Consider the following 23437-nt stretch of genomic DNA (forward strand, 5'->3'; position numbering starts at 1 on the left):
TGTTCTTAGGGACATTGCTGCTGTTTGGGATTGAGTGTAGGATTCAGGCAAGGCCACCTCCCCTCCCCTTTCTCCATTAGGCCTTGTAAATAAAGCGATCCAGAGGTAGAAATGGTGATTTAGGGTGATCTTATTTGGATCCTTGCCATTTTGGAGAGAAACATGAAAGCTATGAGTCCCTGGGACTTTTGAAATGAGGCTGGCCAGGAAGTTGACACACATAGGGTGCACTGATCCACATGGTGAATGTCTATGGCGTGATGTCTGGGAGGTAGAACAGTGAGACTTGGAGAGTCACAATCAATTCTGACACTGTGGTTAGAGCCCAGAATAGATGTAGGGTAGGCAGTCAGACAGAAGAATGGGTCTTTATTGAGCTTCTTTCTATGTTTACAGATTCTGTGCCATTTATGTGCTACTTCATGTCATTTTCATAAAGCTTCCGAGAGATGGACACTATCCTTTTCAATCTGTAAAGGGAGACACTGAGTCAGAGATGAACTAACTTGATCGCGTGGAGCAGCCAGCGGTGACATGTGCTGGATTCAAATGATGTCTGTCTGATGCCAGTAGTTCATTCACAGCATTTCCACTGATAGTGAAAGTCGATGAGGAACAGGCAAGAGAGGCCCTTCCGAGAAGGAGTAGCCGGAAGGAAGCTAGTCACATGGGAAGGGCTCCACTGGGTTTCCTCCCTCTGTATACATCTCAGTGGTTGTTCGTGTTTGGGAGACACCATGAAGGCAGGCTGCTTGGTGCTGGGGACGCGAAGGGATCTGAATAGGAGGTGTACTTGAGAGAAAATATGGACACGGGTAGGTTTGCTTGTGTCCAGTGGGAATAAAGACAGCCTACCTTCCTGCAAGCCAGTGGTCGCCTGCACTGGCCTGGGACCCATAAGACAGTATTTGCCATTTCTTTTTCCTACCCGCAGGTTAGAAGTTTCCTGGCCAATATGTCCCTTTTTAATTCTCTGGCAGAAGGTGGGGTCCAGGGGATCAGGAAGAGAAACCGGAAGTAGAAGCTGTGTTTATAAACCCGTCACTACCAATTAGTCTTAAGTCTGTTGTCTTATCTCCGACATTCCTTCCAGCTCTGGAGTGTATGGTTATGTGGTGTGTGTGTGTGTGTGTGTGTGTGTGTGTGTGTGTGTGTGTGTGTGTGTGTTTCCCTAACACTGGTCTGGTATGTAATTCAGCTCAAACCTGCCCAATTATTTCCTCTGTTGAAGAAAATCTTTGGTCCCTCCATTTCCAAGTACAAGCTTGGTTCCGTGAAGGAGCCTGGCAAGGGCCAGGCTGGTGAGCTGCAACGCCTCTCCACCTTTTAGCTTGGTGAGCTGGTGTACCCTCAGGCCGTGAGCGCTTCTGTAGGGCAGGTCATACCAGATCCCTGGCAGCCCGTAAATCTCTCCTGTAACTGTGACTCCTAAGTCACCTTTGTGTGATTTCTGGAGCCAAGTCATCCTACAGGGCTGCACTCAAGCAGCCTCCCTTTGGCCTGCCCTTTGTTCTAGTCCTCAGAGCCACCGTGGGAATACACTTGATGAATCATGGAACTGAGCCTACTAGGGAGTTGCGGGTATCATGGTGAGGCCCTAACAAGGATCCGGGGAGGTCCAGAGTACCTCATGGACTCGGGGTTTAGCCAGGTTGCGGTAGCTCTCTTGGGCTTGACGTTTCTCATACTTCCCCCCTCATTGACCATTCCTCCTCATAGACCCCCTTCCCCTCCCCTCATCCTGCCTCAAGGCCGAGTCTTTCTTCACGATATATTTGGCTTGGAGCTCCATCATTCTTGAGATGGGCTCCTTCTCTATTGCTCATTCCAGCTCAGACATTCTTGGGGGGGGGGGCAGGAATGAGGAGGTGAGAGGAGCTGGGCCATAGCAAACAGCAGATGAGTCATCATCTCCCCAGGTTGACGTGGGGAGTAAAAAAGAATGGGTGGATGTGCTGTTAGGAAAAAATGACACTCAAACGAAGAGTACATCTGAATCAAACATTAGTCACTGAACCCAGGGGAGAGAAATGCCCTCTCTGGGAGGGGTTGTGTGTGTGTGTGTGTGTGTATAGGGCTGTGAGTGGGGATTCTCTTATGGAGAAGAGACCTGGGAGCCCTAAGACCTACCACTCACTCAGTGGGGCCATTTATCACGTTCAAGAGTGAAGCATGGAGCATTTAGATTCATGAAAGACCATCGGCCTTTGCTGCCGATACCTACCAAATGGAGACTCCGTGCTAAGGGCAGGTGGAGGAAGCGGCATTAGATTTCGTGGCCAAAGAAGGAGCCGAGTCTCTGAAAGTTTCATAGAAATATAGCATTGGTTCCCTGGTATCTGAAGTGGTCAAGGCCAATCTGAGGTTAGGATGACACTAGTTTATTTTGTGTAGACCTCCAAGAGCCGTGGACCGATGACTTCTCGATTTATCATCTGAGCACAGTGGGGCACAATCCTACAGACTGAGTCACAGTCGCTCTAAGAAAGTTGACATCATGTAGAGTGAGTGAGTCTCTTTCACAGAGATGCACCCTTTCTGTTTTGCAAGACAAAGGTGGTACCCTACTCTCTCTTCCTCTGGCTCCCTCAGTCTAGTGCTGGCTCTCAGTGTCTCTTTCACAGACCCTGCAATGACCTTGCATCTAGGAAATGGCATCTTTTCTGTTCTTTTCCTAAGACTGGTCCCTTCCTCTGATACTACTGTTCTTTTCGCAACCTTTTCTTCTACGTTCTGCTGTTGGTGGTCACAGCGTGGCACGTGATCTCCGTCCACACTATCTGCAGCTGGTATTCATCCTGCCCAAACTTCCCTATTTGTGCTGGAATGCTGAGGTGGCGGGGTGAATGCTGAGGCCTGCTACAGCAGCTCCGCAGAAGAGGTCTTCATGGGAGCGGACATGCTCCCGGTGCTCTGAGAATTTCTCTCTCCTCCCTTGTCACGTGACCGACCAACATTTTCTCATCTTCCGTGTATGGAGCTGTAGCAGATCACTTGAGTCCCAGGCAGTAGGACGTTAAGGAGATCACTAGCCCCCATGTAGACAAAACTGAGGTGTCAGCCTTGGAGCTCAAAGTTCCTGGGTTCTTGAATTACCGTGAGGAGCAAAGCTGCCCACCAACGAAGTTAGACTTCTACCAACAAAGGTAGGAAATGAACTCGTATTTGACAATATCTGACTCTAACTTAAACAAACCAACACTCCGTTCAAAGCTGAACTCTTGTATTTGGTTTCTAAGGCCTTTGATGCGTGCCTTTTTCCTACTTGGCTTGGTGTCCTGCGCTTCTACCTGGGTTATCCTGGCCTCTCTGTTAGCCCTGAGCATGCCCATTCCTGCCTTCCTGCCCATGCCCGCTGCTTCTCCTGCCCTCTGCCTTCTTTTGCTTTGCTTATCTCAACTTGCAGCTCTTCCAGGAAGAACCCCAGAGAGTTTGACTCCACTCTCCTCTCTCCAGCGCAGGAACTGACAGGTCAGTCTTTGCGTGGCGTTTACCCACCAAACCCACAGCTCCCCAGAGTTTTCTTGAGTGTGAGCAGCAGGAAATTTTAGATAGAAGGATTTAGATTGCGGAGATAAACAGATAGAAAATAAAGGATAGCCTCGAGAGGGCCTGGAACCTATTCCAATGGGCCCCGACTGTCTCTGCCCCAGGGTATTTATAGAGATGCCAAGGGGTGGAGCAAAAGATACCCCCCGCCCCCAGCACAGCCAAGTGCAGACCATCTCAGACACCTGCACTCAGGCCTGTGGTCCTAATCGTCCTCTATGCGGACCTGCTAGGTAAAGCCACAAAGAACCTGAAAACGGGCTCCTACAAGTCTTGATTTGAGGTACCCCTTGCTCCCCTCCAAAGCAAGAAGAGCCCCTAGGCATACTCCTCTGTGCTGGGTACAAAATACGGGCTGAAAATAGTTTTGTGGATGTGTGAGTAGGTTGTCATCTGGGGCCTGCAGACTGTATTCTTTGGTATGAGTCATGTGGGGTGCGTTTGCTAATAGAAAATTTGCTTATTAAATAAAAGGCTTACAGGGTGTCCGTGTTAGTTAGATTTCCACTACTGTAAGCAAATCACCAGCGAGAACAATGTAAAAGGAAGGTTACTTATTTTGGCTCACAGTTGTAGAGATTTCACTCTATAGTCCTTTTGTTCATTTTGGCTCCAAACAAATCACCAGGGGTGTGTGGCAGGAAACAGAGATAGGGAGTACAGGAAGCAGGTAGGACAAGACATAGCTTCCAAGGATGGGCCCCTAGTGGCCTACTTTCTCTAATCAGATCCTACTTCCTACTGTCCATCACCTCTCAATAATCCCATCATATTATGAATCCACGGGGGGCAGTGGTTAATCCATCCATTAGGTCCAATCCCTCATGATCTAATTGCCACCCCAGAGCTCATCAGCTTGCAGTCAAGTCCCTGATATAGGAGCCTGTGGAAGACATTTCATATTCACACTGTAACAGTGTCGTTACTATGAACAAGCACAGCGAGAGCTACAAGATTTCATTAATCATGACGGTCCTTTTGTATTTGCTGGAGGAGGGAGCTCCATCATCTGGTTGGTTTCTGTCCTGATTAGTTGTGCAGAGTTAAGGGATAGTTCCAATGTTTTCTTAAATCTTTTCTTCTCTATTAATGTTATAACTCCAGCACAGAACTCTGGGACTGGATGAAGCCAGGGAAGGACCTCAAGAACAAAAGGTCAATCTCTGCTTTCCTGTTTGACTTGGAATCTCAAAGTTCTCTTGCTTTGCCTCTTTATCAGAACAGTAGCTTACAAGACAGGCTTGGTGACAAGAGAGGACATTTTCCATCACAAATAACTTCCCTGAACATCCTTCTCCAGGGAAGGATACATACCAGATTGAGAGAGAGAGAGAGAGAGAGAGAGAGAGAGAGAGAGAGAGAGAGAGAGAGAGAGAGACTGAGATGATGAGAGGACCTTGGGAGGGGACCCCCTTAAGGGGCACCCCTCTACTGTCACAGAGTTTTTGGAATGTCAACTCCATTAGGGCAGCAGGATCTGTGCTTTGTTTTCTGATTCTAAACACCCTAAACTATAACTTGTATATGTTGTGGAATATTCCTTGATATTGTGTGAAGATCTGTCACTGTGATGGGCTTAATAAAAAGCTAAATCACCAATAGCAAGGCAGGATTTTTGGGAAGGAGAGAGTGCCAAGAAGAGGAAGAAGGTAGAGTTTTGAGGAGATACAGAGGAAGCATGACATGTAGGAGATGAGGTAACAAGCCATGATCCACGTGGCAGCACATAGATTAATAGAAATGGGTTATTTTAAGTTAGAAACAAGCCTAAGCTAGCAGCTGAGCTTTCATAATTAGTAAGTCTCCATGGGATTATTTGGGAGCTGGCTGGCAGGACAGAGAAGGACTCATTACACGTATACAATAAGTGTGCAGGGCCAGACTGGATGGGACGCCAGCTTTGGGCAGAGTCCTCTCACATTGTTTAGAAGGTATCCCAGAGTGGAGCTGGATGGTGATCTTGTGTTAGATATCACCACAGTGGAGACTGTAGTCGAAGGGGGCCATGGAGTACCAGTGAGAAGTTGGTGAGGCTGAGTCAATCCAGGGGGACTGAGAGTACCCGACTATGAGCCCAACAGCCTCTCTGACACACACCAGCAAGACAGGGGCCACCATATCCTACTGGCCCTCTGGGGAGACTTCTTCTGCAAGGTCACGGACATGGACTATCTGAGTGTCCTCCCCGCATAGTACCATAGCTCATCTTGGACATCTGGAGGGAGAAGAATTTAAAGATTTTCTTGGGGGGGAAAAACCCTGCTTTAAACTAATGTGAAATGGTTGGAGTAGTCAGAGACCAGGAAATTGCTAGCTAGCATATTTCAAGTCTGTTTTTACTATTATAAATGGGAGGTTCTGTTGCCGCCCACGTCATCAGATGAGGCGTGAGTAAGTAATGAAACATTTTGAATCTCAACCAAGTCGTTGTCATCAGTGTTGCTGGGGATATTGTTGGCGTCACTTCCAGAGGGCTGAGAATCTCTGGGGAGGACTGGGTCAGTTATCAAAAATAAAATGCTGCGTTTATTTTGCACATCTCAGCGCAGTGTGAATAAGAACTGATAGCCTAATGTGACTAGGGCAACATTGTGTGTGACTTCCAAAGCACGTTGAGAACTGTCCCCCAGCCTCCTCTCAACAATGCAACAGAGGGAAAAGAATTTCTCCAGATTTAGAAATTAAACCAACCAGTTTGGCAGATCTGACCCAAACCATATGGCAAACAATGAAGGTGAGCTCTGATATCCAGGGTTCCTGACTCACGATCTCCTGTTTCAGCTCCATCACCCTGTCCACTGAACCGGTTCCACCGGAGGGAGAATGTCTTCCTGCTGACATCTTGGGCCATGAGACTTCCCTCGACAAGGACGCTTTTGTTCAGTTGGGCCAGGGCGCTAACAGGAACGGGATACAAGGAGGCTCAGAAAACACCGTGGCAGAAGGGAGTTCTGGGTTCATCTCTACCCTGGTCTTGCCTGTAGGAAAAACACTTTAATGATCTTGAATATCACCCTCTCTCCCCTCTGCATAGCCATTAGCCATGAGAAGAGGAGAGAGAGAGAGAGAGAGAGAGAGAGAGAGAGAGAGAGAGAGAGAGAGAGAGAGAGAGAGAGACACAGAGAGAGACAGAGAGACAGAGAGACAGAGAAAATTAATTAGGAGGCTTTTCTGGGCCGTACAATCATTGCTCAGTTAGAGGAACCAGATCATCAACAGGCTGAAGAGGGTGGGCCACACCAAGAAAACAGGAGGCCTAAAGGGATGCCAAGTCCTGGCTTTGGCTCAGGCCATACCAGTGGATACATCAGAGCCCCAGGTCCCTGAGATGTCCCCTTCAAAACGAAGGACCTTGTAGCCCTTCCTCATCTCCTCCCGAAAGAAAGCACACCACAGTATCTCTGTGACCACACCGTCTCTGTCCTTCAGTTCCCAGTGACGTTGATCAGGACAGCCTTGCCTCTGGCTGTCACTCATGATGTCCCCTCCTCTGCATGGAGGTCACCCTTCCTTCCAGGCCCCTTCTCCGCTGCATTAATCACAGGACAAGGAGGTCACCAAAGGGAATTGTTTCCCTCCTGGGACTGGAATTGCATTGTTGGAACCCCAAAATAGGACAGTTAAATCTCCAACTGTATTCAGTACCCCAGGTGCTGTTGTCCTTTGAGTGACCCCAGGCTTGGCATTAAAAGCTTCCCTAAGAGTAAAAAAGTCACTTAGAAAGAAGGTGGCGATGTCCGTGGTTCTTTGCCAGTTTGTGCCATTGCATCAAGGGGTGGTATGATAACGCATCAGAGTACATTTCAGTGCCACCATCATCGAGGTGATTAGGCTAAGGTGTGGCACAGAAAAGCCTGCCTGAGAGGTTTTCTTAACAATCAGCCATTGAGTTCTAGTGTCAGAATGGGAGAGACAAAGATGTCTGCTAGGCAGGATGGTGCGTTCAGAAGGAAGCCAGATGGAGGATTTAGGATCTTACCACCACCTCAGACACGTGAGTGGCCCACAGTGTCCTGTTCACTATGATTGGCCCATTATTGTTATATTAGGTAATAATGGAACAGGACAAAAATGAGATTTTTAAAAAATCCTTCTTCATTATTGTAGAAACTACTCTAGACTTGCCCCAGCCTAACCACTACAGTTCAAAATGTTAGAAACTCCAAGGGAAAAATTATACATGTCCACAAAACCCACCGTGACCCTCAGTCATCAAAGAAATCTGTATGGCAAAATGCAGTACACCGAGGGAAGGCAAGGCCACGGGCATCTCTCTGCCTGGTCTTGGGCTAGGAATCTACCCCGTCCCCCAACCCCTTTTTGAGACAGGTTTCACAGGCTAGACTCAAATGACCTTCAACTCCTAATTTTATGTTGTTCTGTTGATCAAATCCAGGACTTCGTGTTCGTAAGGCAAGCGCTGTACCAACCGAGCCAGGCCATGGCCCATGTTCACCCCTTCCTTGTGAGTGGATGCTATGGTCTCCATGGAGGGCTGTAGCTCTCCAATTCACACCCGTAGGAACTGGTCAGGACTTTCAGACGTAGATTTTGGGGCTCCTTTATCAAGCTGCTCAGCAGATGGTCAGAGGCGTGAACTTTCTTCACCCCACTTTGACAGTGTCTGAGGTCCCTGGGTGGAACTGGGAAAGGCAGAGCTTTGTGTGTGACTCTTCTCAACTCCCGACACCAGCAAGTGTGGTTTCTTTTCTCCTCTGATGCCCAGAGCCAATTCTCCTTTAAAAGCCAGATTGACTCCGTCTTCTGCAGGACACCTAAAGGAGAAAGCTCAGATCCCAAGGTGAAGGATCTCAGGCTCCAAGAGAGGCAGAGTCCACAGGCCCCTGAAATTATAGCCTCAATCCTGTATCTTCAAAAGGCCACAAAAGACTTCTTCCTGTGCGCTGCAGCTGTGGGTGACTGATCACACCTGGTCCTCTGAAGAAGCCTGGGGGTGCTTGCCCAGCTTAAGCAAGTTTCCCCACAGGCTGTGCTCTTGCATGGGGTGAGGCTCTCTACTTTCCTTAGCAAAGGGCAGCCATGTTAGGTCTGCTGACCCTGACATTCCAGCCTTTAGAAATCACGTTCTAAGCCAGGTGGTGGTGGTGGTGGCCTGTGTAAGGTCTGCATAAGATCAAGCTGTTCAACATGCCAGCATGGAGCAGGAAGAGGCTCAGGAACCCCCATTGCTGAAGAGCTGTTGATGGTTGATCAAAATATTGTATATATAAATATTATATATATGTAAATATTTTATTATATGTATATTTGTGTGTATTATATATCACACACACATATATACAATATTTTGATCATACTCACACCCACTTGTCCTAATTCCTCTCAGATCCACTCCCATCTCCTCACTCCTTCCCAACTTCATGAGCTATTCTTTTGTTTCAATAACCCACTGACTTTACACATATAATGGAAATCATGCCCTGGGCCTGATGAAGCCCCACAAGTTGGTCAGTTCAGGTAAGGAACAGAACAATGCCTGTGGGCTGGGGATGTGCCCAATGGCAGAGCACTTCATACTCTCCTGTGTTAAATTCTAGGCACTTCACAAAGAGAAACTAACTGGTCAATAAAGAAAGAAGCACAGACTTGGCTGTGGGGGGGCATGCCTTTAATCCCAGCACTCAGGAGGCAGAGGCAGGCAGATCTCTGAGTTCGAGGCCAGCCTGGTCTACAGAGTGAGTTTCAGGACAGCCAGGGCTACACAGAGAAACCATCTTGAAAAAAAAAAATGATAAAAAAAAGAGAAAACAGGATAACAAAAAAAGCCCACCAACTCCACCCTCAAAATCGCACAAAATAAACCAAAACACAAATAAAGCAAAACACAAATGAAAAACAATGCTCTAGACATTATTCCCAAAGTGTTGCACATAATAAAAAAATTTTTAAAATGAGGAAATTCTCATAACTGTGACCTGACCTTAATACTTGAAACATTCAAAACAATGTTCAGAAAAATTGGCTTTAATATGCTGGTCATATCTTCAAAGTAACAAATCCTTACATACAAATATGAATCAATTATAAAATGGCATGTATTAAAATGTCCGATTTATGAGACCAGGGAAATGGCTTAGCAAGTGAAGGTTCTTGCCTTCAAATTGGATGACCTGAGTTCAATTCCTGAATCCAGCAGTGGAGGCACAGAGGTGGCTCCCTCCTGTAAGTTGTCCTCTGACCTCTACATGCACGCTGTAGCACATGCCTAGCACACACATACACATACACACACATACATGTACACACACACACGCATACACATATACATACATATTCACACGTACACATACACACATAAACACAAGCATACACAATAAATGAATAATAGTAAATGAATGAGTATGTAAATAAAATGTAAAACAATTTAAGTATCTATACCAGTTACTTTCCTGTTGCTGTGATGAAATACCATGACCAAAAGCAACTTATGGGTGAAAGTGTTTTGCCTTAAGGTTCCAGAGGGATAAGCGTCAATCATGGCAAGGAGGTGTGGCCTCAGGCATCAAGCATGGGGACAGGAGCAGGAAGCTGAGTGATTGGATCTCAACTGCACACACAGGAAGCAGAAAGAGCAAACAGGATGTAAGGAGAGAATCTGAACTCTCAAAGCCTGTTCCCTGCGATGTCCTTCCTCCAGCAAGGCTGAGCATCCTAAAAGTTCTGTAACCTCCCCATCAGCACCACCAAATGGGGGCCAAGTGTTCAAATACTTGAGTCCGTGGGGGACATTGCTCAGGCAAACTATAGCATCCCCTTTACAACAGCAACCACAGCAAAACAGGTAAATAAGCACCTGTCATAAACTTCAATGTGTTTGTGTATGTGTTTGATCGACGAAGAGAATAGTGAAAACCTATTGTAGGGACACAGAAGAAGGCCCAAGTAAATGATACGATATTTTGTTCTCAGAAAGGGTAACCTAATATTAATTTCCAAATTTTGGGTCATTTCCCAGATATCTTTCTGATTTTGAGAAATCCCATTGTAGTCAAAAGCATAATTCGTATGACTTCACTTATTTTCAGTTTATTATTCAGGCTTATTTCATAGTCCGGAAGATGATCAATCTGAATGTTCTATACGCATCTGAAAATTCCATGCTCACTGCTCTTGCTGGATAAAATAGTCTATAGACATCACCTAGACAAAAGGGCTCAAGTCTTTGGTATCTTTGCTGATTTTCTGTGTATTCTCTAGAGGTCATTGAGAAAGGAATGCTGATTTCAGAGAGAGAATTGTGGGTGTGTTTCTTTCTCCCATCAGAGCTACCACACTTCTATGTATACATGTACCACACATTTTGATGTTCCACCATCAGCACATCTACTGGGCTGCTTGAGGACTGATCTGTCTTCCTGATGAGTGGGTCACTGGCTAGAGCTGTATCTTCCTCACTAACTAGGATCCTTATCTTTGGGTAATGGCCTATTTTATCTCTACTTATATCTTTCATTTTATGAAGTCTGTGTGGGATTGATATTGTCACTCCAGATGTTTTTGTTCAATGCTCAGTGTAACTTTTTTCTTTTAACCTTCCTCTTTCAACCTAAGATTCATTTCCTTTGGAAATGCTCTATTTAGATCTTGTTTTTCTGATTGATCTTTTTTTAATTTGTGTGTTTAATGTCTTTGAAAATAATATAATCATTGGCAGGACTAAATTTACATTTACAATAGTGATATTTGTCCCTCTGTTTTTGTTTGTTTGTTTTGTTCCTTTATTTCTGTTTGTTTTTTTCCCTTTTTATTAAATGGGAATTTTATTATTACATTTTATTCCTCATGGCTTATTGGTTATATTTCTTTAATTTTTGTGTGTATGTTATGATTGTCTTTTTTAATGCCTTAAGGACTCATCTGTTATTTACCCAACTTTCAGTAACTTCTAAGGTTTCTTTCATTGTGGGAGAATCTGACAGTGTCCACTTCCAATGCCTTGTCATAAATATGTAGCATGTATGCTATAAGCCCCACAATGTATTACTTCTGTTTTGGCTAAAACCAACATGAATTCTCTCCCAGAGGAATTAAAAATAAGGGAAATGTACTTTATATTTGCTTTCATTCTGACCATCTCTAAAATCCTATTTCTTTGTGCACATCTGACTTCCTACGTGGTATTACTTTTTCTGCCCAGATACCCACCTTTAACATTTCTTGCAGTGTGCATCTGTTAGCAGTGAGCAATTGTTCAGTGTGGAGTTTCAAGTGAGAATGGCCCCCACAGACTCATATATTTGAATGCCTGTTTTCCAGTTGGTGGAACTGTTTAGGAAGGATTGAGAGGTGTGGTCTTGTGGGAGGAATGTGCCACTCAGGGTGGGCTTTGTGTCTCAAAATGTCCAAGCCAGGCCTAGTCTCAGGCTCTCTCTCTGCCTCCAAATTGTGGATCAAGATATCAGTTCTCAGCTGCTTCTCTATGTCACACCTGCCTGCTGCCACCATGTTCCTGGCTATGCTGGTCATGAACTCACTCTCTGAAACAGTAAGCAAGCCACCAATTAATTGCCTTTTTTTAAAAAAATAAGTTGCCTTGGTTCAACCTCCATTTTTTTTTCAGAATAGTTTTTGCTAACTATAATATTTCAGTTAACTATATATTTTTTTTCTCTTTCAGTATTTGAACATGTCTTCTATTACCTTTGGAAAAACATAGTTCTTCTCCTTCTCCTTCTCCTTCTCCTCCTCCTCCTCCTCCTCCTCCTCCTCCTCCTCCTCCTTCTTCTTTTTGGTTTTTTGAGATGGGGTTTCTCTCCATAGACCTGGCTGTTGTGGAACTTACTGTAGAGACCAGGTTGGCCTCAAACCTGGAGATCAGCCTGCCTCTGCCTTCCTGGGATTAGAGGTGTGGGCCACCACCTTGGTCAGTCACATAGTTTCGAATGAGAAGTCATCTGTGATTCCTTATTACTTTCTTTACTATGTAAATTCCTGTAGTTAGAAATTTCTTTGGGCTGTCATCTCCTAAATAATGACATGGAGACTTCTTATTAATTATGAGTGCTTGACCTTATCTTAGGCTTGTTCCACTAACTCTTATAACTTACTCTAACCTGTTTCTATTCATCTATGTTTTGCCTTGGGGCTTTTTCCTTTCATTCTGTATGTCCTACTTTATTGCTTTCTCCGTGTCTGTTGGTCTGGCCCCTGGTGTCTCCCTCTCTTTCTTCCCAAGCCTAAATTCTTCCTCTTACTTACTCTGTCCAGAAGTCCTGCCTGTATCTGCTCCCTTGCTATTGGCTGTTTAGCTTTTTATTAGACCAATCAGGTGCCTTAGGCAGACAAGGTAAAACAGTAACACATCTTTACATAGTTAAACAAATGCAACACATCTTTACATAGTTAAACTAATATTCCACAGTATAAACAAATGCAACACACGTTTACATAGTTAAGCTAAAATTCCACAACAAATTCCCCTCTTTATAATTTTCTTTTACATAGCTACATATTAGCTTATTTGCATATATGCATATATGTATATGTTAACTAGCTTGCTATTTTAGAATAAAGGGGCTTCTCTGCTTTATTCCACACATGAAGATGAATTTTAGCTCAAGTTTAAAGTAGGAAAACATGAAGTCATAATAATAGAGAAAAAAATTAACACAGTAGGATCAAAACTACTATCCAGCAATTTCACAGGCAGGCAGTGAAGTAAGGCTTTAGACAGGATTGCGCTTCAGTGTCAATGTGAGAAAGGTGTGGCTGCTTCTGTGCTAAACATGAAATTTATATCTGTAATAATGGATTTTAAATGTTAGGAAGAAAAAGCTAGCCGGGCAGTGGTGCCATACATCTTTAATCTCAGCACTTGGGAGGCAGAGTCAGGCAGATCTCTGAGTTTGAGGCCAGCGTGGGCTACAGAGTGAGCTCTGGGACAGACCCAGAGAGACCCTGTCTCAGAAAACAAAACAAAACAAAAACTACCTCCCCCAAAAATATGACTCTTTTAATTTAAATTGGGACAGGATATATGAAAAGGCAGTCTTAGAGACAAAAAGGAAGTAAGCAAACCTTTTAAAATTTGCTTGTTTGAACCAAACAGATGCCGATAAACACGAGATGTCTTCCTTTTCGGTGTATCAGATTGGCAAGGGTGAAGATGGATTGCAGCAACACCCAGCAGAATGAGAAAACAGGCATTTCCATGCAGGGTTCCTTTGTCTTCAAACCGAGTCGTTCCAATGGGTTTGTTGGTAACATGTAAAAATTTTAAAATATTGCAGCCTCATCCTCGATTTTTAATGTAAAACAAAACAAAACAAAACAAAACAAAACAAAACAAAACAAAACAAAACAACCAGGATAGTGGTGATTCAGTGCAAAGGATGTCATGCCAGACTTCAGTTTCTAATTTTCTTCCTTTGTATGCCTGCTGGGTGACACGGGGCAGTTCATCTATCTCTCTGTTTCACTATGTATCAATGGACTACATAGATCTCATTGGGGATTTAATTAATTAATATTTAATGAGCAGTTAAGATGCCGAATGACACAAAATCCAACACCCCTTCATGATAAAAGTCTTGGAGCGATCAGGAATACAGGGAACATACCTAAACATAATAAAGGCAATATATAGCAAACCAACAGCCAACATCAAATTAAATGGAGAGAAACTCAAAGCAATTCCACTAAAATCAGGAATGAGACAAGGCTGTCCACTCTCCCCATACTTATTCAATATAGTACTTGAAGTTCTAGCCAGAGCAATAAGACAACATAAGGAGATTAAGGGGATTCAAATTGGAAAGGAAGAAGTCAAGCTTTCCCTATTTGCAGACGACATGATAGTATACTTGAGTGACCCCAAAGATTCCACCCAGGAATTGATAAAGCTTATAAACACCTTCAGCAACATAGCAGGATACAAGATCAACTCAAAAAAATCAGTAGCCCTCCTATATACATTGGACAAAGAAGCTGAGAAGGCAATTAGAGATACATCACCCTTTACAATAGCCAAAAATGACATAAAATACCTTGGGGGTAACCAAGCAAGTGAAGGACCTATATGACAAGAACTTTAAGTCCCTGAAAAAAGAAATTGAAGAAGATCTCAGAAAATGGAAAGATCTCCCATGCTCATGGATAGGCAGGGTTAACATAGTAAAAATGGCAATCTTACCAAAAGCAATTTACAGATTCAATGCAATCCCCATCAAAATACCAACACAATTCTTCACAGATCTGGAAAGAACAATACTCAACTTCATATGGAAAAACAAAAAACCCAGGATAGCTAAAAGAAACCTGTACAATAAAACAACTTCTGGAGGCATCACAATCCCCGACATCAAGCTCTACTATAGAGCTACAGTAATAAAAACAGCCTGGTATTGGCATAAAAACCGACATGTGGACCAATGGAATCGAATTGAAGACCCTGACATTAACCCACACACTTATGGACATATAATTTTTGACAAAGAAGCCAAAAGTGTACAATGGAAAAAAAGAAAGCATCTTCAACAAATGGTGCTGGCATAACTGGATATCAGCGTGTAGAAGGCTGCAAATAGATCCATATCTGTCACCGTGCACAAAACTTAAGTCCAAGTGGATCAAAGACCTCAACATAAATCCAGCTACTCTGAACCTGCTAGAAGAGAAAGTAGGAAATAGTCTTGAACGCCTTGGCATAGGAGATCACTTCCTAAATATAACACCAGTAGCGCAGACACTGAGACAAACAATCAATCAATGGGACCTCTTGAAACTGAGAAGCTTTTGTAGAGCAAAGGATACGGTCAACAAGGCAAAGCGACAGCCTACAGAATGGGAAAAGATCTTCACCAACCCCACATCTGACAGAGGACTGATATCCAGAATATATAAGGAACTCAAGAAATTAGACATCAAAAGGACCAACAGTCCAATTGAGAAATGGGCTTTAGAACTAAACAGAGAATTCTCAACAGAGGAATCCCAAATGGCTGAAAGACATTTAAGGAATTGCTCAACTTCCCTAATCATCAGGGAAATGCAAATCAAGACAACTCTGAGATACCACCTTACGCCTGTCAGAGTGGCTAAGATCAAAAACAATGAAGACACTTTATGCTGGAGAGGATGTGGAACTAGGGGAACTCTCCTCCACTGCTGGTGGGAATGCAAGCTTGTACAACCACTTTGGAAATCAATATGGCGCTTTCTTAGAAAATTGGGAATCAATCTCCCCCAAGATCCAGCTATACCACTCCTGGGCATATACCCAAGAAATGCTCAATCATACCACAAGAGCACTTGCTCAGCTATGTTCATATCAGCATTGTTTGTAATAGCCAAAACCTGGAAACAACCTAGATGCCCTTCAACTGAAGAATGGATAAATAAATTGTGGCACATATACACAATGGAATACTACTCAGCAGAGAAAAACAATGACATCACACGGTTTGCAGGCAAATGGATGGATCTAGAAAAAATCATCCTGAGTGAGGTAACCCAGACTCAGAAAGACAAATATGGTATGTACTCACTCATAGGAAGATGCTAGATGTGGAACAAGGATGACTAGACTGCTACTCACATCACCAGTGAGGCTACCTGGAAAACGGGACCCCAAAAAAAGACACGGAGAAATGGACAAGATCTACATGAATAGTCTGGTCATGAGTGGGAACAATGAAGGGCGACAGTCGAGGGAAAGAGTGGGAGATCCTAGCTGGATCAAGAAAAGAGAGGGAGAACAAGGAATAGGAGACCATGGTAAATGAAGACCACATGAGAAGGTGAGAAGGGGAGGAAGCAGAGAGCTAGGGAGGCCCACGGAGATCCACAAAGATACCCCCTCAAAAGACTGCTGGCAATGGTCGCGAGACGGCAGGAACTGACCTACTCTGGTGATGGGATGGCCAGACACCCAGATAGTGGTGCCATAAACCCCATCCAAGGACTGAGGAATCTGAATGCAGACATCCACGGCTGGGCCCCTGGTGGAGCACTGGGAGTCTAATTAGTGAGTAAGAAGAGGGTTTATATGAGCGAGAATTGTTGAAGCCAAGGTTGGATAAAGCACCGGGACAAATAACCAAATGAATGGAAGCACAGGATCTATGAACCAAAGGCTGAGTGGCCCCCAACTGGATCAGGCCCCCTGAACGGGTGAGACAGTCATTTGGCTTGATTTGTTTGGGAGGCAGCTGTGCATTGGTGCCAGGTCCTGGGCTCGTTGCATGAGTTGGCTGTTTGAATCCTGGGACTTATGCAGGGACACTTGGCTCGGTCTGGGAGGGGGGAATGGACCTGCCTGGACTGAGTCTACCAGGTCAACCCCGGTCCTTGGGGGAGACCTTGATCTGGAGGAGGTGGGAATGGGGGGTGGGCTGGGGGGAGGGGTGGGCGAGAGGGGGAGAACAGGGGATTCTGTGGCTATTATGTTGAACTGAATGGTGTTGTAAAATAATAATAATAATAAAAAAAAAATAGAAGAACAAAAAAAAAAAAAAAAAAAAAAGATGCCGAATGACACATGGTGGGTCTGCATCAATGTTTTGATGCTCATGCGTCGGTTCTTACAAAGTTGTTCTTTGAAAGCACGGGCCAGCCAAGCAAACAATCAGCTTGCCAGGGTGTTTGTTTCTTCTTTTCACCACTAAGAGATTTTTCTAAATCAGTTAAACCTGTAGCTCCAAAATCGTAGGTAAATCATGCCATACAGCATCATAATACATAGCACTGTCAATTAAAATAACATGAAATAAAAAGAAAACAGTAGGAGAGGAGATATGATATAGTTATTTAACAGTTTGATGTAGGTGCAGAGAGGTGTTTGAATTTCATTAACTTGCTAGACATTTCGTGGAATGACGGTTTATTTGTATCAGGCCTCTGTTAGAACCCTTATTGCAATTTATACCATAAATTAAGAAGCCTGCTAAAGGGCGACCCCATCTGCTGGGTCATGTCATCATTCCTGCCACTGTTCTTACAGAGACTCAAAGGGACCAATAAAATTGCTGCTTCCCTTCTGAAGGGGACAAATGCAAGACTCCTTGGGAACCTAGGTGAGAGCCCAAGGTACTGAAAAAAAAGAGAGAGAAACTGTTGTTGATTATATTTTTGGAATTAAGAAATTCTCTTCTTACCACTGAAACATACAGCAATGCCACCTCAAGTATTTATCTGAAAAATACTAACAAGTATATAAAGATACGGCGGGGTGAAGAATTCAAACCTCCGTCACCGGCCACTTGTCTAAATGCAGGAGACAGTCTCTCCCCTGCTCATCATAACTTTTACCTTTCTTCCCAGAGACAGTCCTTATTTTTAGTTTTGCTTGTATTTTTCTAGAATTTTAAGAGCAGGACCACACAGAGACACAATTTTATTTGCACGTGTTCTTCAAATAAAACCAAACTAGCCGGGCGGTGGTGGCGCATGCCTTTAATTCCAGCACTCAGGAGGCAGAGCCAGGCGGATCTCTGTGAGTTCGAGGCCAGCCTGGGCTACCAAGTGGGTTCCAGGAAAGGCGCAAAACTACATAGAGACACCCTGTCTCGAAAAAACAAAACAAAACAAAACAAAACAAAAAACAAAAAAAACCAAACCAAAACAACAACAACAAAAACCCAAACTAGTCCACGTCTGTTAGTCCGCATTTTTTTTTTCCAAGACAGGGTTTCTCTGTCTAGCTTTGGCACCTTTCCTGAAACTCACTCTGTAGCCCAGAACTCATAGAGTTCAGGTGGCCTCGAACTCACAGAGATCCACCTGCCTTTGCCTCCCGAGTGCTGGGATTAAAGGCATGTGCCACAACTACCTGGCTTAGTCTGTAATTCTTATTTTTCACTTAACAATGCATGTTGAAGCCTCTTCTTCCCATTTCGTCCCCTCTACCTACCACACTATAGTCTATAACATGTTTGTATCCAAGGATGGATGTGTTCTGGCTTATTTTATCTTCCCCAGATGATAGGAGTTTAATCTGGGTCCAGGCTTCTTCCATCAGATATTGTAATGCTGCAGTGGACATTCTGCTTGGTTCTTTATAAATATTGTGTCTAAGAGAGTTTGACTTCTGAAAGAATGCATTCGTATTAAATATTGATGACTTCTACCAAACTGTCTGTCATAAAGATGACACTCACTTACTTCCCAACTCGTACTGAGCAGAAATTTCATTTTCTATCCTCTTGTCAAGACAGAATCATATTACCAACCTAATGTTTGACTGGTTTGACAGAGAGACAAGTACATCTTTATGTAGTTAACTTTTATGCCTCTGATAACAGATAATACCGCATACTTTTACCTGTATTTATTAGCCATTTCTTCTAGGAAACTTGTGTTCATATCCTTTACACATTTTGTTCTTAGGTTGTTTATCTTTCAGTTACTGATTTATAATAATATGTATTCTGATTATGGATTCTTTCTTGAATTTTTAAGAACTTATCTTCATCAATCAGAAAAACAAGTCCCTAGAAATTTTTCTAATTATTCCTACAGGTTTTTTTTTTTACATTTAGCACATTTATATTTAATACAGACACTACTTATTTGTATTCATGGTATGATGTAAAGAATTAACATAAAAATTACCAAATGCAGAGACAATTGCTCAAACACTACTAATTCCAATTGTTATCCTTTTCCCTAAGTGTGATGTTGTCATTCTTTGGTGTCCATTAAGAAATAGTTCCAGGACCCTGTCATAACCACATCTTCAGGTGTCTAAATCCCTTACATGATAATACAGTATTTGCATATAAACAATACATATCTTTCTGTTCAGTGCAAATCATTTCCAGATCACTTCAATAACTAATGAAGAGTAAATACAAGTTGGACTCTAACCCTCTGAGGCAGCCCTAACCTAAATACTTTCCTTTATAAGTTGTTTGGGTCATGATGTTTTATCATAGCAGTAGAACAGTAACTAATACACTCTAGATGAAGAAGGTCGAGTTAAGAATCTGTATATGAAGACTTTGTTGGGTCTGTGTTGGCCAGAGGCCTGAGCAGCTACTTCAACAGATAACTGTTACTCAAAATATTATTTCAGGAGGCCTGAAGGCTTTTCTATTTTAACACCATGATGTCCTTCAGTTTTATTTCCCTTTTCTTAGCAGCATTTCTCATTAAAGCCTCTAATGGGCCCCAAAGGCAATTCTACTTTTAAAACTTCGTTCTAGTTGGTTTCTCCTTGGGAAGGGCTGAGTCTCTGGCTTCCAGAGTGGTCTCCATGAGTAACTAGGTAAGGTAATAGCAGCACATGTTCAGGATGTGTGTGGTGAGGGTGTGGTTGATTTTAGAAGGAAGAAGGGCAAGGCACGGGGAGGGAGTGGAGAGTCTTCTTGAGCAGCTGTGATGTACAGGTACTATGCTAAATACCTCACACTATCCCCCTTGGTCATTGCCAATGACCTTTCAGTAATGTGTTATAATCTTGACTTACTGGGTAAACAAATAGGCTATTCACTGAAGTGAGTAACTTCCTGCAGACTGCACAGATAGGAGATGGCATTGTGAGAATCTGTACCAAAAGTCTCTATGGAGCCAAGTTCTTAGATCCGCCTTCTTTACCTAGTAGGCCCCAGGGATGGGATGGCAGTCCATCTAACATCTGGATCACATTTGCTTTGAACGTGAACTTCTTGTATCACCTCCACACTAACTTCTCACCTTCTTCTAGATTCTGGGGATGTGAGTCCAGGCTGGCTCTTATTATCTGGAGAAGCTACAGTCCCTGCCCTTATCACCCTGGAATAGAAGACTTCAGAGCCCCTGCATACTTATTTACTTCTCTCACCTCAGCTTTGATGGATCACATACTTGGTTCTTTGGTTCTCCTGGTTTTTAATCATGGTTCTAATTCAGGAGTGAGATATGAAGCAAATTAGTAATCAGTGAAAGGAAATAGCATGTGTTTACTTGTAATATTTCTTAAAGCTTAATTCTCAGCGCCATTACTCATGAGCAATAAGATTGCTCATGAAGATTGCTACCATTGTGATCAGGTTGCTCTCTTAAAATCCCAGGAGATAAGCTTTGGAGTGATAGAAGACTTCTTATTCTTTGGCCAGATCTAGAGGTACATGACCACCATCTTAGCCACTCAGGACACTGAAGCTGAAGAATCTCATATTCAAGGCCTGCCTGGAGTACGGAGCGAGTCCAAGGTCAGCCCGAATAATTTGCAGATATCTCCTAATGAGACAAGAGCTTGAGCTGGAACTCAGTGGACGTGTGCTTGGCTGGCATGTATTAGGCCCTGGCTTTGATCTCTAGCACCACACAAAGGAGATACATGATAGATAGATAGGTAGATAGGTAGGCAGATAGATAGATAGATAGACAGATAGATAGATAGATGATAGATAGATAGATGATAGATAGATAGATAGATAGATAGATAGATAGATAGATAGATAGATAGATAGACATTATCTCAGGGTCTTACACACACTAAGCAAACACTCTGCCTAAAGCTACAGTCTTAGCTTTGGGGTATGGTTTGAACTACCCAGAAAGAGATTTGCCTTGATACAATTTATGGCTCCTTTTCAAGTCAACTACTCACCTAAAGATTGGGATAGAGAGGCTTCATACATATTGTGGAAATTAAAGTTCCAAAGGCTGGAGTTAACCATTGTTTGGCCCTCATACTTGACCTTTCCTTCTGGCTCTTTATGTAGCTAAGTTATTCTTTCTGAACTTGCCCTCCTGCCAAGGCTGCGGGACTATTGTTGGCTCCTGCGGAAACAATCGGCCTTAGCACGCTGGCCTCCCTGCTTCACCTCACACTGTTTACTTGGCCAGGAATGTGCTTCCTTCTGTGTTTGCAGATCCAAATGCCACTCACCCTCCTCCAGGCTCTGTGTAAACATCCCCGCCTCCCTGAAAGCTTGTGTGGCTTCCACCTGCCAATCAGAAGACGGCAAGGTTGTGACAGACAGCAAGGATTCTGGAACTGCCACAGTTCAGGCCCTCAGTTAGCCACTAGGATTATGGATGATTTTCTCATGTTCTACGAGTCCTTATCCATAAAATGGATGATAACAGTATATACTTTCTGGTTACTAAGGTTACTAAATAAGCTAACACATGTTTTGTGCCTAGAATAGTTCTTAGCACACAATAAATAGTTCAGAAGTAACACATCCTTATCTAAACTATTAAAGCCACATAACTCAGTCTCTTATCATGCATATTATTTTCTACTTTCTATTACACAAATGGTCACCTCTTCTTTCTTAGAGCAAAAGTCTCTGTGGATGTTTAGCATTGTGTCCCCTGCCCTATTTCAGGCAAAGTAGGTATTGCAGAGGTAACTATAAAATAATTTCCAGTCATTCTTGAGGTTCAAGCCTCCATTGCTAGTGTCCAGACCATGACTCAAGTGTGTATTGTCTTCCCTATTCATAAGGAATTGGCTCTTTCCTCAATCATACCCTTGGACAATGCTCTAGATGATGTACCTCCTCTCAGAGAAAATTCGGTGTGTACCTGTCAAGGTGTATTTATCCTCTGGATGCTGAGAGCTTGGATTATAGTAAGAAAGTAGGTCAAGATCAGCTTCCCAGGATGCCTTGCAACATAGACATGGGATTTAGAAAGCTTTGTCAGCTTACCAAGGGATAGTTCATTTGCTCATGGAGGCTTGACTCATTCATGGCCAATGTGTAAAGATACTATACTAAACAAAAAAGGCAAATCATGAGTTTTCATTGAGAAAGAGATCTCTGAAGAAAATACGTAAAAATTACTTTTTGGGAGGTGGGAAACTTCTCTTTCCAATATGGAACTTGATTGGGTACACCCAATCTGTATCAGAATGCTACTAATTAATGAATGTGGAGTCCAATAAGGAAGTCATATGCTCAGGATAGGGTTGGGAGTCCTACCCATTGTCACCGGGTGGGAGTTGTTCCCTAGAAAACGTGAGGTGCTCTGTCCTTACCCACACTGTGGACATACTGACAATTTGTCATAGTTGCCCCTTGTTCCCAGAGTTCTCAGGCAGTCATTGAAACCTCTGTCAGGGCACCATTTCCCCTACAGACAGATACGTATCTGTTTATGAGATTATGTTATCTTTCATTTGGCACGAAAAACGCCTTCCTTTATAGAGATAGTCTAAGTCCTGTGCTACTATTTAAGGAACGCTCTGGTTTTATTGACAGTATGCTTACATGAGTCATGGGTCTGTAATTTTAAGGGGAAGAAGATATCAAATGTCATCTAAATTTACCTGGATTCTTGCTAGTCTCGAGTCCTAGTGACATCATACTCTAACCTTTATCCCATATTCTGGAAGCATTTCTCCATTTACAAACAGAACTGGCACCTTAATTTCATGGAATCTGTACATGCTTTTTACTCAACAAGTGCTTTTTGTCTGTTTACTCGGTGTTGTGTGTGTGTGTGCACGCACATTTGTGTGAATGTGCATATGGAGACCAGAGGTCAACCTTGGGTATCATTTCTTGGGTACTGTCTATCATGTTTCTTTGGCAGGGACTCATCCTGGCCTGGCAATCCCTGAGTAAGCTTTCTCCTCTGTCTCCCCAGCATAGGGATTACAGACATGCATTACTATGCTTGGCATTTTTTCATATGGATTCTGGCATTGGATTTAGGCCTTCATGCTTTAAGGAAAGCCATTTACTGACTAAAACTATCTCCCTAACCCATGACTTAGTTTATAAACTAATACAGCAGAAGGTTCTATAGCAAAAGAGGTCATTTCTCTAGCCTTCAATCATGTGACTCCAATGTCCTCAGTAAGTAGGAGGAGACTGAGAAGTCCTATCACAGTATCTTGTTTATTTGTTTTGTTTAAATATGTCTGGATCACTTGGACAAAATTGAGACTGAGAGAATGTATCTTGAGTGAGCGTCTGCTCATGAAGCATAT

General features: G+C 43.2%; 1 long non-coding RNA gene across 2 annotated transcripts in view; it reads left to right on the plus strand.

The window, feature by feature from the left end:
* LOC121823422 (uncharacterized) overlaps positions 1-23437 on the plus strand; it is a 138259-nt gene that overhangs the window by 55194 nt on the left and 59628 nt on the right. Inside the window, exon 3 of one of the 2 annotated variants that reach the window (XR_013045354.1) lies at positions 3407-3471. The exons of the other annotated variant lie outside the window; for it this stretch is intronic. This is a non-coding gene — a long non-coding RNA (uncharacterized LOC121823422). The remainder of the gene's footprint in view (positions 1-3406; positions 3472-23437) is intronic. 2 annotated transcript variants of the gene reach the window in all.

The sequence above is a fragment of the Peromyscus maniculatus genome, chromosome 17 (genome assembly GCF_049852395.1).
Source record: "Peromyscus maniculatus bairdii isolate BWxNUB_F1_BW_parent chromosome 17, HU_Pman_BW_mat_3.1, whole genome shotgun sequence".
NCBI classification, from domain to species: Eukaryota; Metazoa; Chordata; class Mammalia; order Rodentia; family Cricetidae; genus Peromyscus; species Peromyscus maniculatus.